Source organism: Pinus tabuliformis, chromosome 7, assembly GCF_031772625.1.
Source record: "Pinus tabuliformis cultivar Carrire ecotype Pingquan chromosome 7, CPIR1, whole genome shotgun sequence".
In the NCBI taxonomy this organism is placed as follows: domain Eukaryota; kingdom Viridiplantae; phylum Streptophyta; class Pinopsida; order Pinales; family Pinaceae; genus Pinus; species Pinus tabuliformis.
In genome coordinates, this window is record NC_142293.1 from 311,739,243 (window position 1) to 311,753,380 (window position 14,138).

Here is a 14,138-nt window from a genome sequence, read left to right on the forward strand (position 1 = left end):
ATAATATGAAAATATTGGTTCCTTTGACCCCTGGAATTCATAGGGTTTGGGAGCCAATTAGATAGAACAACCACTAACTCATAATATGAATAAGCCTGATGTTCGTGAGCCACCTTAGATTCTGATTGTCAAATGTATGCTCTTGTGTCAAGGGAGGTAGATGCATGATTGCAAGAGGCTACCTCTTGCACTTGGGATTGTGCACATGGCCTTCCTAAAGAGTTATGACCCCCTCTCCTAGTAGGTTTGTGAAGACACCACACTACCTGACCATGGTAGAAGGGGTGATCAAAATCTAGCACCCACAGATCCCTGCAACAACTAAAGGATTCCCTACGCATAACAAAGATACAATATCAACATCAACATATGACCCTAGACAATAAGGGAGAGGGAGGTCACGACCCCATGGAACCCCAACCAAAACCCAGAGTACCAAACCAAACAATTATGTCCAGGAAGTAATCTCCACCAAAGTATGCAAAGAATCCTGAAATATCCCCTTCCAACTCCAAAAAAAACAAGTTCCAAGAAGAAGGTGACAATATTCTTATAAACAAACAACACACAGAGAGGTGAATGCGTAAAGAATACTTACAACAACCATAAGGAAACCATAAATCCCATTGGCTAGAAGGAATACCAGAGAGGGACCTCCACCCAAATTTAAGGGACAAACCCTGTCTCTCAACACCACAACCAGAATAAGAACCAACACACTAGATATACCAATCCAAATGTCACAATGCACTAGAACATGCTTGGTGGTCTAATAGACTTCCTAGGATAACCATGAAAACCCTGTTGCCAAAGATATAACATAGGACCTCTAATAAACTAGAGGCTACACAAAGAAACTCGACAAGAGAGACATAATTCTACCAGAAAAAGTATTGATAACCAATAGACTAGATAATACTCTAGGAAACTCCAAAGAGGCAAGGATTCCTAACCTCCACAAAGAGGACTCACAAATAACATAAATTACCCAAATGGGAAGAACCTAACACCAAGCCATAAAATACCTTATTGTAGCACCATCAATAGCTCCAAGGATTCATTGAGAATGAGAACTGCTCCTATTTCATAAGACATATCCAACTCCTAGATTGAGGAAGTCCCTCTAATATGCTGAGTTTATCTATCCAACAACCAAAAAGTTTGTCCGCCACTCAAGGACCACTGGTAGCTTTGAAAAATCCTTCACCAAAATTAGTTGGTCTTTCATGAAGAGGTAATTTTCAGCCCAAAATCATCCTTTTGTTGGATGCACTACCCGTGTGAGTAGGCCAATCGAGGAGAAGAATAAACCCACCTTCATCGATTCATTGTGGTCTCAAAATATTAAATAGAAACTTCCTCCTTAACAAATACAAGCAAGAGAGCATTAATACACTGGGTAACAAGCATGTGTTTGTACAAAACATGCATGTAGTTGTCCTGAAGGGTGCAGGCCATGCCAACCCCCTCCATTAATATCCTCAAGAGACGACAAGGTGGTGAGTATCTCTCCTAATAACTCATTTTGTCTAGTAGATCACCTCGATTAGGAAATTAAATGCCGACAATTATTTCCAAAGTAATTATGCTATTTTCCCCTTTTAATTAAATTCATCGATTAAAAAAATGTCATATGAACAAGTGTCAAACGAAATGAGTTATGGGTTTTTGGGCATGTGGTATTACTATGCCATGGTATTGTAACAAATCTTATTTATAGATTAAGTATATCCATGGTTACGAATCTTGTTGCATGTTTTTTTTTAAATGTATATGTTTTTAACTTATATATTAATTCCTTTTAATAATAATAATAATAATAATAATAATAATAATAAAGTTATAATTTAGTTAATTCTTATGATTTTTTAATTTTAACAATTTGAGATGTATGATGAAGTAAGTGTTTTGATGTTTATTATGGATTGATGTCTATTGACATTTACCAATCATTTAATTTATATGGATGCACTAGTTAAAAATAAATAATTAATATATGAAGAAGAAGTCAAACTAAGTCAAAACAAAAGTAGCGAATAATGGAATGTAAATGTATTTGGATATTGGGAGTTTTTTGGAGAATTTTTTGTTGGAAAGGGTATTAAATTTGTGCCATGGGGAACTCACTTGAGGGTTTGGATTTCCTCTGTGCTCACTTTCAAACCTCCAAGCAAGATTGAAATATGTAAAGGTTTTGGCCTAGTAACCATATATTTTTGCGCCAAGAAGCGCTCTCCAGCCCAATATGGTAGAGATGTAACATGGACTAGTAAGGAACCTTCTCTTTCACATTTGAGGGTATTTGAATGTGATGCATGTGTACTTGTTCCAAAGGAGAAAAGAAAAAAGTTGGATTGTAAATTTGAAAGGTGTATCTTTATTGGGTATAAGGATGGTTTAAAAGGTTATAATATTTGGAACCTAGAAACAAGGAAGGTTGTGTACAACCGAGATGTGGTGTTTAGAGAGGTAAAATATGTTATTAAATGTGAAGTCTTACCAAAGGAACCTGAGAAGATAGAGTTTGAGCTAAAGGAGGAAGAATCACACTCTACAGTAGAAGAGGAATAAAAATATGAAGAGCCACAAACTCCAGCTGCAAGAAAATCAGTTAGAGAAAGAAGGCAGCCATAAAGATATAGTCCATCTGCTTTTTATTCAAATTTTTCTTTATCTATTACTGATGATGATCCAAAAAATTTGAGGGAAGTAGTAGATTCAGAGGATGGAAAACTCTGGAAAGAGTTCATGGTTGATGAAATGGCATATTTGCACAAAAATGAGGCTTGGGATCTAGTGGAGTTGTCGGTTGGAGGGAAACCCATTGGCAAAAAATGGGTGTTTAAGAAGAAGATGAATGCAAAAGGAAAGGTGGAGAAATACAAAGCTTGGTTGGTAGCAAAAGGTTATTCCCAGGTTTTGGTTTGGTGATATTTTTTCTCCTGTTGTCAAAGTAGCTTCTATTAGATTACTTTTATCTATTGTTGCTTCTTTTTATTTTGAGGTAGAAAAGATGGATGTGAAGACAAAATTTATTCACTAGGATCTGGAAGAAGAGATCTACATGAAGCAACCTGAAGGCGTTGCAGTGAAGGGTAAGAAAGAACTGGTAAGCAAATTAAAAAGTCTTTATATGGGTTAAAACAGTGACCAAGGATGTGGTATCAGAAATTTGATACATTTATACGGGGACTTGGCTTCATCAGAAGCAAAGCAGCTCACTGTGTGTATTTTAAATTAATTGGTGACCGTGTTATTTATTTGGTCTTGTATGTGGATGATATGTTTCTAGTTGGAAATGAAAAATAAATTATCTAGGGTTTGAAGACCCAATTTTCCTCCAAATTTGACATGAAAGATCTTGGTGCTGAAAACTATATTTTGGGCATGGAAATTAAATGAGATCGGGCAAAGAGGAAGCTCTGGTTAAACCAGAGGAAGTATGTTGAGACATATTGCAGAGATTTAACATGCAGGATAGTAAATCGGTGAAGGTTCCTATTCCTGTAGGTGCAAAGTTATCTGTTGAACAGTGTCCCAAGACACAAGAAGAGGAAGAGGAGATGTCTCGTGTTCCATATGCAAGTGCAATCATTCGCCTAATGTATGCAATGGTTTGTACTAGACCAGACATTGCACATGCAGTGGGAGTATTGAGCAAGTTTATGTCAAAACTAGGGAAGGAGCATTAGACAACAGTAAAATAGGTTTTCATGTGTTTGCGTGGAACTAGTGATTATGGTTTGTGCTACCAAGGAAGACTAGGTTTGGACAGATTTTTGGACATCTATGGCTTTTTTGATGCAAACTAGGCTAGAGATCTGGATCAAAGAAGATCTACAAGTGGGTATGTGTTTAACCTATTTGGAGGTGCAGTTAGTTGGACGAGTAAGAGACATTTTGTAGTGGTACTTTCAACTACAAAGGTAGAATACATGGCAGCCACTCATGCAAGCAATGACACAGTTTGGTTGCAGAGATTGTGTTCAAATATGGGGTTAGTACAATGAGCTATAAGGATAAACTATGACATCCAAAGTGAAATTTTCTTGGCAAAGAACCCTGTTTATCATTCAAAGACAAAGCACATTGATGTTCAGTATCACATTGTGAGGGATATGGTTGAGGACAAAAAGGTGTTGCTGGTAAAGGTGGACACTTTAAAGAATATTGAAGATGCATTGAAAAAGTCTATGAGCACTGATAAGTTCTCTTGGTGTAGAGAAAAAATGGGCATTGCAAGGCTAGATCAATGACTAAGCTCTCCTGTGGAAAGAAGACAACAAGTGGGAGAATGTTGGGCACAACAAGGGGGGTGGTTGCCCCCCCTGTTGGGAGTATGCAGGGGGCGGTAGCCCCCCTGCACAGGGTTTGGGGTAGCGCCCTGAGAAGTTTGTTTTTTGGACCCTATATTAGGTGGGCGGACTTACCTATGGTTTTGTGCATGGACTTCGCACATGGTTTTGGGCATGATGGTTTTCTGTCCATGGTATTTTGTAGATTCAGTCAAGGGAACTACGATTATGTTCTAATCCATGGTTAATGGATTGTGGTTTATGCATGCTTCGACATGTATATATATGTATTGTAACATTGAAAGGAATATATTGAAAAATCAATCTAGTAGTCCTGATTTTGGGATCCAGGGGAAAATCTATGTGTATATATGTTTTATGTTTTATGCTCTCACCATTGTTTATTTTTTGTTTTTATAATTCGTATGTAGATAATTTCTGTACAGGGTTAAAACCTTCAATTGCAACAATTATTTCTTATGGGACAAATTTACAGGATTATATATTATAGGTAGGAGAATAGGATGACATGTACTAGCAACTTAAGCATATGTTACATTAGTAGGGTACAGGTGAACAAGATGTGGATTATCATGTCATGACATATGGATTGGTCACCTTCAAGAACAAAATTTATGTGTTGGATTATAGTGATCTCAAGAAGTTTATCTTGAGGGAATTTCATGTTAAGCCATATTCAAATCACCCGGGATATCAGAAGACATTGACAGCGGTTAAGAAGTTCTATCACCAACCGAATTTGAAGAAAGAGGTGGTTGATTATGTCGCGAGATGTTTGGATTAACAATAGGTAAAAATAGAGTGTAAGCATCCAGGTGGTTTATTGCATGATTCCAATGCCAGAGTGGAAATGGGAGGTCATTTAGATGGACTTCATTACAAGTTTTCCGAGGACATCAAAGCAGTATGCTTCTATTATGGTTGTGGTTGACAGGTTGATGAAGGTATCCCACTTTATTCCTGTGAAGTATATGAACTCAGCTAGTGACATAACTTAGATCTTTATCAGGGAGATAATGAGATTGCATAGTATTCCTAAGAAGATTGTATCTGACATAGATTCTAAGTTCACTTCCAGGTTTTGGAAGGATATTTTTGCAAGAATGGGAACAAAGTTAGCCATTAGTACAAATTATCATTCACGGACAGATGGATAGACATAGAGGGTCAGCAAGATTCTTAAGGACATGTTAAGGATGCATGTAATGTATCAACAATAGAAGTGGGAAAAGTATCTTCTACTAGTTGGGTTTTCTTTTAGCGATGGGTATTAGGAATATTTGAAGATGAGTCCGTTTGAGGAACTTTATGGAAAAAGTTGTAATACTCTTATCAGTTGGAGTGATCTAGTGAATAGGGTGTTGATTGGACTAGATATGTTGGCAGCGATGGAATAGAAAATGTAGGTTATCAAGAAGAATATAATGGCAACACAGGACATGCATAAGAGTTATGCATATCATCATAGGGTATTTAAGGAGTTTCAGGTTAGGGAGCATGTGTGCATCAAGCCCAAGAAGAGCTCCTTGAGGATTTGATCATTTGCCAATATGGCACCTTGGTATTGCGGGCCTTTCAAGATCCTTGAGAGGATTTGACCAGTGGCCTACCGACTTGCGCTGCCTTCGACTGTGAAAGTCCATGATGTTTTCCATGTGTCATTGCTTAAGACGTATGTGAAATATGTTGATCATGTGATTGAATGGTCTATATTGCAAGTAGAACTAGAAGGAAAATTCTACCCAGAACCTCAGTACATTTTGCAGCAAAAGATGCTCATGCTTCAAAATCAAGCAAATTATCGAGCAAGTTAAAGTGCAATGGAAGCACTTTGAGCCTGATGAAGCTACATGGGAGATGAATGATCATATGTGGGCTATGTAGCCTTCTCTATTCACTGTTTGAGCATATGTATTCTGATATATGTTTTGAGATTATGTTTTGATTATGTCTATATATGCATATTTATGTAAATACCACATCGAGCTATGTTATAAATCTCCAAGAAGTGGTATGGTGTTCATGTTATGATGGCCATAGTCTCAGTAATATGATATGATGTAAATTATCCATCAAGCTGTGTTATAAAGCTCCATGGGAAGAATGTATTTTTTCGGTTTATAAGCATCATTAAACACCAAGGACAATGTCCCCCCAAGGGTGAGGGATTTGTGACAACCCCTGGTTGATTTTCTATGTAAATAAAATAAGACCAAGGTCATGGGACACATATTACAAGCTGAATGCTAGGAAAAACATAGTGATGGGGTATCACTAGTGATTAATTAATAGATATGGAAATTGGAAAAGGCATGGACAAAGGCAAAGTGGCATTAATTGGCATTTATTTATAAAAATAAAGGAACATAGGAGAAAAGGAAGGTGAAGGGTCACAAATTTGCATGAGAGGGAAATTAAAGGAAAAATGAAGGAAAATGAAGAAAATAGAGGCCTTAATAATAAAAATACTTTTGAGGATGAGTTCACGACTTTTGTCAGTTCAGTCTTTGGCATTTCCATTCTACTCTCTCATTCTTTCATACTATTGCACACTTAGAGTATTCTTGGAGCATTCGTAGAGCACTTTGGCATACATTTGACTTGGAGAAAGAAGGCAAGGGAAAGTAGGAAAGCGCAAGGGAAAAAGTGGATCATCAACTACAACTGGATTTCTTTGCAGGTAACATGTTGCATGTGTGATTTCCTTGTTGATTTATGGATGCAGGGTATATGCATGTGATTTTCCAGTTATGTGTTGTCATTTGCATGGAGATATTCTTGGATTGAAAGTGGTTTAGCCTTGACTTTCCATTTCTTGAATATCCATGGTGTTGTGTATTTTTCCAATTGATTTTTTTTTATTGGTGCTCATAACTCCTTATGAATGTGGGTTGGAACAAATGCTTTGGAAGCCCTAGAATAACTTGGGTTGAGTTACTAGTCCTGGAGCCCAGGTTGGGACAAATGCTCTGGAGCCCTTGGTGGGTTGAGTTACTACTTTGTGGAGCCAGGTTGGAAAAACGATCTAGATCCCTTGAAGGCTGTGAATTGAGTTACTAGTTCTTGGGTAGAGACCGATCTGGTTGGTGTTAGTGATGCATGGTCATGACGTGGAGTCATTGTTTGAGGGTTGAGGTGGTTTGGCCTTTGGAAGCCTTAGTTTGGTTTTGTTTGGTTTATTCCATGAGATCCCACATTAATGCTTGGAATATGACATGGGGATGATTAGCTGAAAGAGATATTTGGTTCAAACCAATGTATGGTCGAGTAGTATGTGGAGGTCTCTTAGTTGCTTGGTAAATCTTTATATGTTAATAAGAATTATTTTTCTATTGTGGTTCATGTATATTTGTTGACAATATGTTGGTGATATTATGGTTGGGTTGCCATGGTTTATATGCTGGTTATTTTCTGGTTATATGTTGTGTTAGCGCTTGGAATTCACCTAGGCTGAGATAGACAAACTCTCAAGGCTACATCAAACCATTTCACCTCGTAGCTAGCCCTACGAAGTATGAGAAGGCTCTCTCGGGTCAGATTCGGTAGATCTTTCAATATGATAAGCTGACCAATTAGGAATTAAGATTTTAGGCTAGTAAATTGATAAGGGGGGTTGATTTAAAGATTTTTGGGGTTTTTGGTGGCAATTGGAGGGAGTGCAATTCAGGGTGCGGGGATTGGGCTCAGTTTTTGCAGGGGGATCTTTGGGGCAAGGTAGGAGTGAGTGCTGATGCCTTAATCTGAGATGGATGATCAGGAATGATAGAGGAGGAGCTAAAGAGGGCAAACAACAACTTTGAATCCTCTTTAGACAGTGGAAAACATAGATATTGAACAAAATTAAAAGCTGAGCATGGCATGCATGAATTCAAACTTTATCACTTCATCTGTTCAATTGGCAGCAATAGAATAAGAGATGGAACACATAAACACACTTACAATGACAAGTAGGAAACACACCATCAACACAATAATCCACAAGAATCCACAATGATGTCTGCAAAACCCTGGCCTTCCTTTTCCTCAAATTGCAGAGATACAAGTAAAATATACAATAGAGCTTCTCCCTCAAGAGTCCAACCATGAAAATGAGAAAGAGAGAGCATAATATAGACCATCTAACTCCTTTCCCCACCTCTAGGGGTCGAGCTCAGCTTCCTAGGAGCAGTTTGAACTAATTCTAAACTAAGCACTAGATAATAGGCAGTCCAACAACTTGCCTCTATTACTTAGCTAACTCATCCATGCATTAATTATTCACTTTTTACATCAAGGAAGCTTCTAGAAGGGTAAAGAGAGATAAAATCTATCAATGTGCCATGAAAATTATACATTCATCCATCATCTACAAGTAAAAATCATCAACCAAGGTGAAAACAGTGTTTTCTGGCCTGAAAAGTCAAAACTGCCAAATTCAGCTCGAGTGGTCGCGCCCCCTGCTCGAGTGGTCGCGCCCCTTTGCAGCAACTTTTGAGTGGGTTCCACTGGTCCAAATCAGGTGCAAGATGGCTCATTGGAAATCTTGGTCTGTCTAATTTCCATCCCAAGTGGAATTTCTGGATTTGGAGTTGATTTGACCCCTCAAAAGTCAATTCTCCCAAGGTCACTTTCTGCAACTCAAAAAGTGGGCAGAAAGTCATTTTTTTGATGTATTTTGAGCTTTTGGAGGCTCAAATCTCAAAATCAGGCTTCTCCCAAGTATAGGTAATTTTAGTTTTTGCATGCCCTTTCCAAAAATGTCAACTTTTTGTGATTCTGAGCAGTCCTCCCGAGTGGTCGCGCGGGGGGTGAGACCACTCCACAGGCAAAAACCTGTAAATTTCCAAAAAATTTCCAAAATGCTCCAAAACTCTCAAATTTTTTTGATTTTGCTGCTAGATCAAGGCTGATGAGTACCATGGTGAGTGAGGGATGCCTCAGCCAAGATACGGAGTGGGTTTGTCCTTTTCTTCCTCTTCCGGGCCTCAGACAGCTTCCTTTGGAGAATTTTCATTTTTGCCTTACAAACATGCAATCTGGCCCAATAATGTGTTTTCATGTTGCGGAGCAGCTCTTTGTCATGATTTGACTTCTCTAAAAGTCTCTGCTGTGTCTCAACCTCCGTGGAAGAAAACCGGTCATCACCTTGCTCATTAGTCTCAGTGGTTGACATGATGTTATTGAGCAAGGTGGAATCAAATAGGCAAAGATGATTGCTGCCCTGCCTGCAAAATGCTAAGAAGTATGTTGTTTTCAAGGGGAAAAATCATGAGGGAAATGTTAGGGGAGGGAGTTTACATAAGGAAAGGGAAAATATATACAAAAAACAGGGAACTTTGAAGGAAATAATCACACAATGTCAAACATGCCATCTCATCTCTCATCATTTGCAAAACAATACTTTATTAGGGAAAATTTGTATTTTGAGCACCAAGGGAAAGGAAAATAAAAATCTTCATCGTGGAGGAAATGAGGGCATCAGTATCAGGGTATGGGGTAGCATCAACCACAATCAATTTTACAGGCTGCTCCTTTTATTTTGCTTTTAATGTCATTCATGAGCATACTCTGTTTTTTCAACCTTTAAAATGGCTTTTGGATGCTAATGGGAAACAGAGATTTAGTTTATTTGATCACAAGGGGAGGGGAAGGGTTCTTGTGACAATTTTGCAATGGAAGGGAGAGGGACTGTATCAAGGGAATTAGGGAAATGAGGGGATAAATGAATTAGGGTTTGGGACTAGGAAAACTACTAACAATGCTGCCAACCATATTTCATAACAGCCGTTCCTTTACAATGCTGGCAGCTTTCATATTTGCTTTTGTCATGGGTGAATTAGGGTTTCAATTACATGCTTTAACAAAAGGGAAGGGATATCAATTGCATAGGGATTTTTAGAGGATTAATGAGCAATTGAATTAGGGTTTTCATGAGGGGAAAGGTAAGGGAAAACAGAGTTTAGGGATTAGGGAGGAATACCATGTCATTGTGCAAACCCTAGCCACAGCAAACTGCTCCTTTTGAAAACATTGCAGCTGTACATTTGATAATCTTTGCATGAACACCATATAGCTACTAACCTCTGATTTTTGTGCAGCAAGATGTCCTTTCTTTTGTTTTTGTACTAGGCTATGCAAGTTACATTTTTGCTCTGTTTTGTGCATGCCTCTGTCATCAATTTCTTTTTCTTTTCACTATGTTTGTTTTCATTCATTGCTGTGCCTTTTACATATGTTTGCTGTGTACAATAGTGTTTAGGGTTTGAGCATGATATATGAGGGAAACTAGGGTTTGAATAGGGTTTAGAAGGGATTTGGGTTTCATGGAATTGGGCTGGGGTTTTAGCATTTCTTTGCAAATGAGTTGATAACAACAACACTTTAACATTTGTGATTTTATAATGGGAAAACAAATGGAGGGAACAAAGGAATAAAGAACCTTGAAAAACAAACAAACCCTAGCATAAGCTTGCAAAACAACAAGTCACTTAACCTATCTTTTGATAATTTTTTGCATGGTGAACATGAGCAAAAACCAATCATTGAATCCATGGCACCATCACTTAAAATGTTTAGGAGGCCTACCTCACTCCAATTTGCAAATTTGGAGGAAATTTGAGTCAATTTGGCACTTACAGCCTGAGTGGTCGCGCCCCTGCTTGAGTGGTCGCGCCCCTTAGGAAAATACACTGCAGAGAGGCCTCTGAGTGGTCGCGCCCCTGCTCGAGTGGTCGCGCTTTTGCAGGAGGCTTTTGGAGGCCTTCCTGGTGTCAGAATTGGGTGCAGGATAGCTCGTTGGAAAGGGCTTTGAGTCTACTTTCCAACCCAACTAGAATTTTTTAATTTGGAGTTGATTTGAACTGTCAAAAATCAAATCTCCCAAGACTGGTCAAAAAGTGCCCAATGAGGCTGCCTCAAGGAAGAGTGTTGTTGCAGTCAACTTTTGAATGCCTTCCTCAACCCCAAATTGAGCTCATGATAGCTCATTGGAAAGCTATTTGTGTCTAGTTATCATTTTACCCATAAAGCAAGTCATTTGGTCAACAAAGCTAGGAGAAAACTTTATTTTCCCAAGGTCACTTTAGAGGTGCCTTTGATTCTCCTGAGGCAACGGTATTCTTGACATTTCTCTCAAACCATGACACCTGTGCAAAAAGTGAAGGAGGTTTCTCTTCATTGGCATGTTTTGGACAAAAACCTCTCTCAGTTTTGCAAAATTCATCTTTGATTGCTCAAAAACAGCTTTTGAGTGAAACTTGTCCCGATGTGTGAAACAAGGAATTTTGTCGAAATGGAGCGAAATGAAGGTGATAGAGGGCTTCTAAATTCTTGGAGAAATTTTTGGGAGTGGGGAGGGATGTTAGGAAGAAGGAGAAAGTGGAATCTCAGAGATTGAGCGAGGGGAAGGGGTCCAAAAGAATGAAACACAGGCCCAACCTAGAAAATTGCCAGGTTGTAGCTAGAAACTAGGGTTTGTGCAAAAATGAGGAATTTGGGGGATCTGAGTGTTGGGAAGTGTTTGATAAGGTACATTAAGGATGGGGAAGGTGTATGAACATCAGGAAACAAGTTTTGCCGGTGATTTGACCATCCAAGAGAAATTGCCTTGAAAACCCTAGGAGAGGGAAATGACCTTGCCTGGGCGCAACATGAAGCATGAACAAGGTGTAAAATGACTCATTAGACACTGACATGATAATGACAACCCTACGAATGATGATAAACTCAGCTGAATGGTGACATGGACTGACATTTGGGCAAACCCTAGACCTAATGCCTAGTGACCAAATTTTGCTTGAAGACTCACTGAAATGACAAAATTTGACCTTGACACTTCAAAATCACTTTGTAAGAGCACATTTGATCACTGTAGGAAGGCTGGAAAGACTGACACTAACATTGGCTCCAATGGGGATGGTAGCTCCTTGGAGGTGCCAAGAACCTTAGACCTCTGGGAGAGCAGACCAGTGCCTTACAATCATTGGGCAATGGAGTCATAAACTCAAGCTGAAATGCAAGACTGAAAACTGACACAAACTAACTTAACCACAAGGCTAAAAATTGACTCATAAAGGACTCATGACTCAACTAAAAACTGACTCGATACTTAAACACACTCGACCAACTGAAAATGATGCTCAAAGTGGAGCTTATTCATCAAAACCTACTCTAACAGTTTCATTCATCACCTGGTCAAGTGAAATGAAACAACCAATGTAACCAAGTAAGTGTCCCATCTGCTGTTCGAATTCTCCACAAGTGTTCGTTTATGACCAACAAGAGAGAACTACCGAAAGGCAACTCCCATGACAACTTAGAAATAGATCCAATGAATGATATGGATGCTCTATCCACCTCCAAAAACACTGCATAAGGATCTTGAAATTCAAGCTCACTGGAACTTAGCTCATCCAATGGATTACTTCTCGTTTCCTCATACCATGAATGCAAACTTTGATCGGAGCCTTGTGACGAGACTTCTGCTGAAAATGACAAAGAAACTGGCTGCCGGATCAAATTCATATCAGCACATGTTTCAAGCTCACATGTAGTTAATGGAGAAAGACCTTGACTGCAAACCTCATCCAAAACATCAGCTATTGGATCATGAAAAACTTGAAAAGACTGCTGCAATGTATCCATTGAAAATGTATGAAGATTCTGCCTTATAAACTGAAATGCTTCGAAACAAAAGGGTATAGAATCTTCCGGCATCATCAAATCATCTTCCACATCTTCATCTGTAATCTGCCCTTCAATTTCATTTGGTGGCTGCAAATCTGATGCTACAGGCTGCTCAAGAATTTTGTCATTTGTCTCATCCTCAACCTTAAATGATTTACTATGCAATCTACCCTTCAAAAACTGAATTGATTCGAAACAAAAAGGTAGGGAACCTTCTTGTATCATTTGATCAAATATGTCAACTTCCATGCCTTCACCTGCAACTTGACAACCAATGGCATTTGGGGGCTGCAAATCTGAATATGAGAAGTCTTGAACAAGATTTTTATTGCCTTCAAGATGGTCTAGATCAAGACTTGTTGACAGCTGATTCCTAATTTCATGGAAGTTGTCTCTAATGAACTGAAACGAATCAAAGCAAAAAGGCAAAGATCCTTCACTTACTTCAAAATTTGCTGCACTTTCCTCGTCACTGTCATAGCTGATATATGATGGCTGATCATTGTATTCGAGCTGCTGAAAATGAACTTTCTCCTCCCACAAACTAGCTGCTGATTTGTCTGCAAGATTAGCTTCTGTTTGGAGAACATAATCGTCATCATACTCATCAAACCGAGGCAAATCATCGGTATAAAACATATCATCAAGCATGCAGGTCATATCAACAGATCTCTCTTCTCTAAGGTGATCTACAAAACAATCATTATCAGATCTATGACAACTAGGAAAAGAAACAAAATGTTTTGGATCAACAACTTGTTCTTCTTCAATCAGCGAGCCTTGCTCATCATAAGCATTTCTTGCGGTGATCTTGTCCATCATCTCTTCTACTGCACTTACCAAAATGTCAAGCTTTACCTCTAGAGATGTTGATTCCCCCGGATCTATGTTTTTCATCTCTTCTTCTTTCAACCTTGCCCTTCGGATCAGCAGATGAGCTTCTACACTTACTGCACTGTTTTGCATCTCATGAAGTGTTGCAATATCCCTTTCTCTCAGCTGAAACTCCATCTCCGGATCAAAGGCACCCGGATAGTGCAAGAGAGCAGATCTAGGAGAAGGTCTTATATCAACTGGCATCGAATAATAAACTTGATTAAATCTGGCTGAAAACTGTTGTACTGTCTCCCCTGGCAATCTTTTCAGCTGGTTATACTC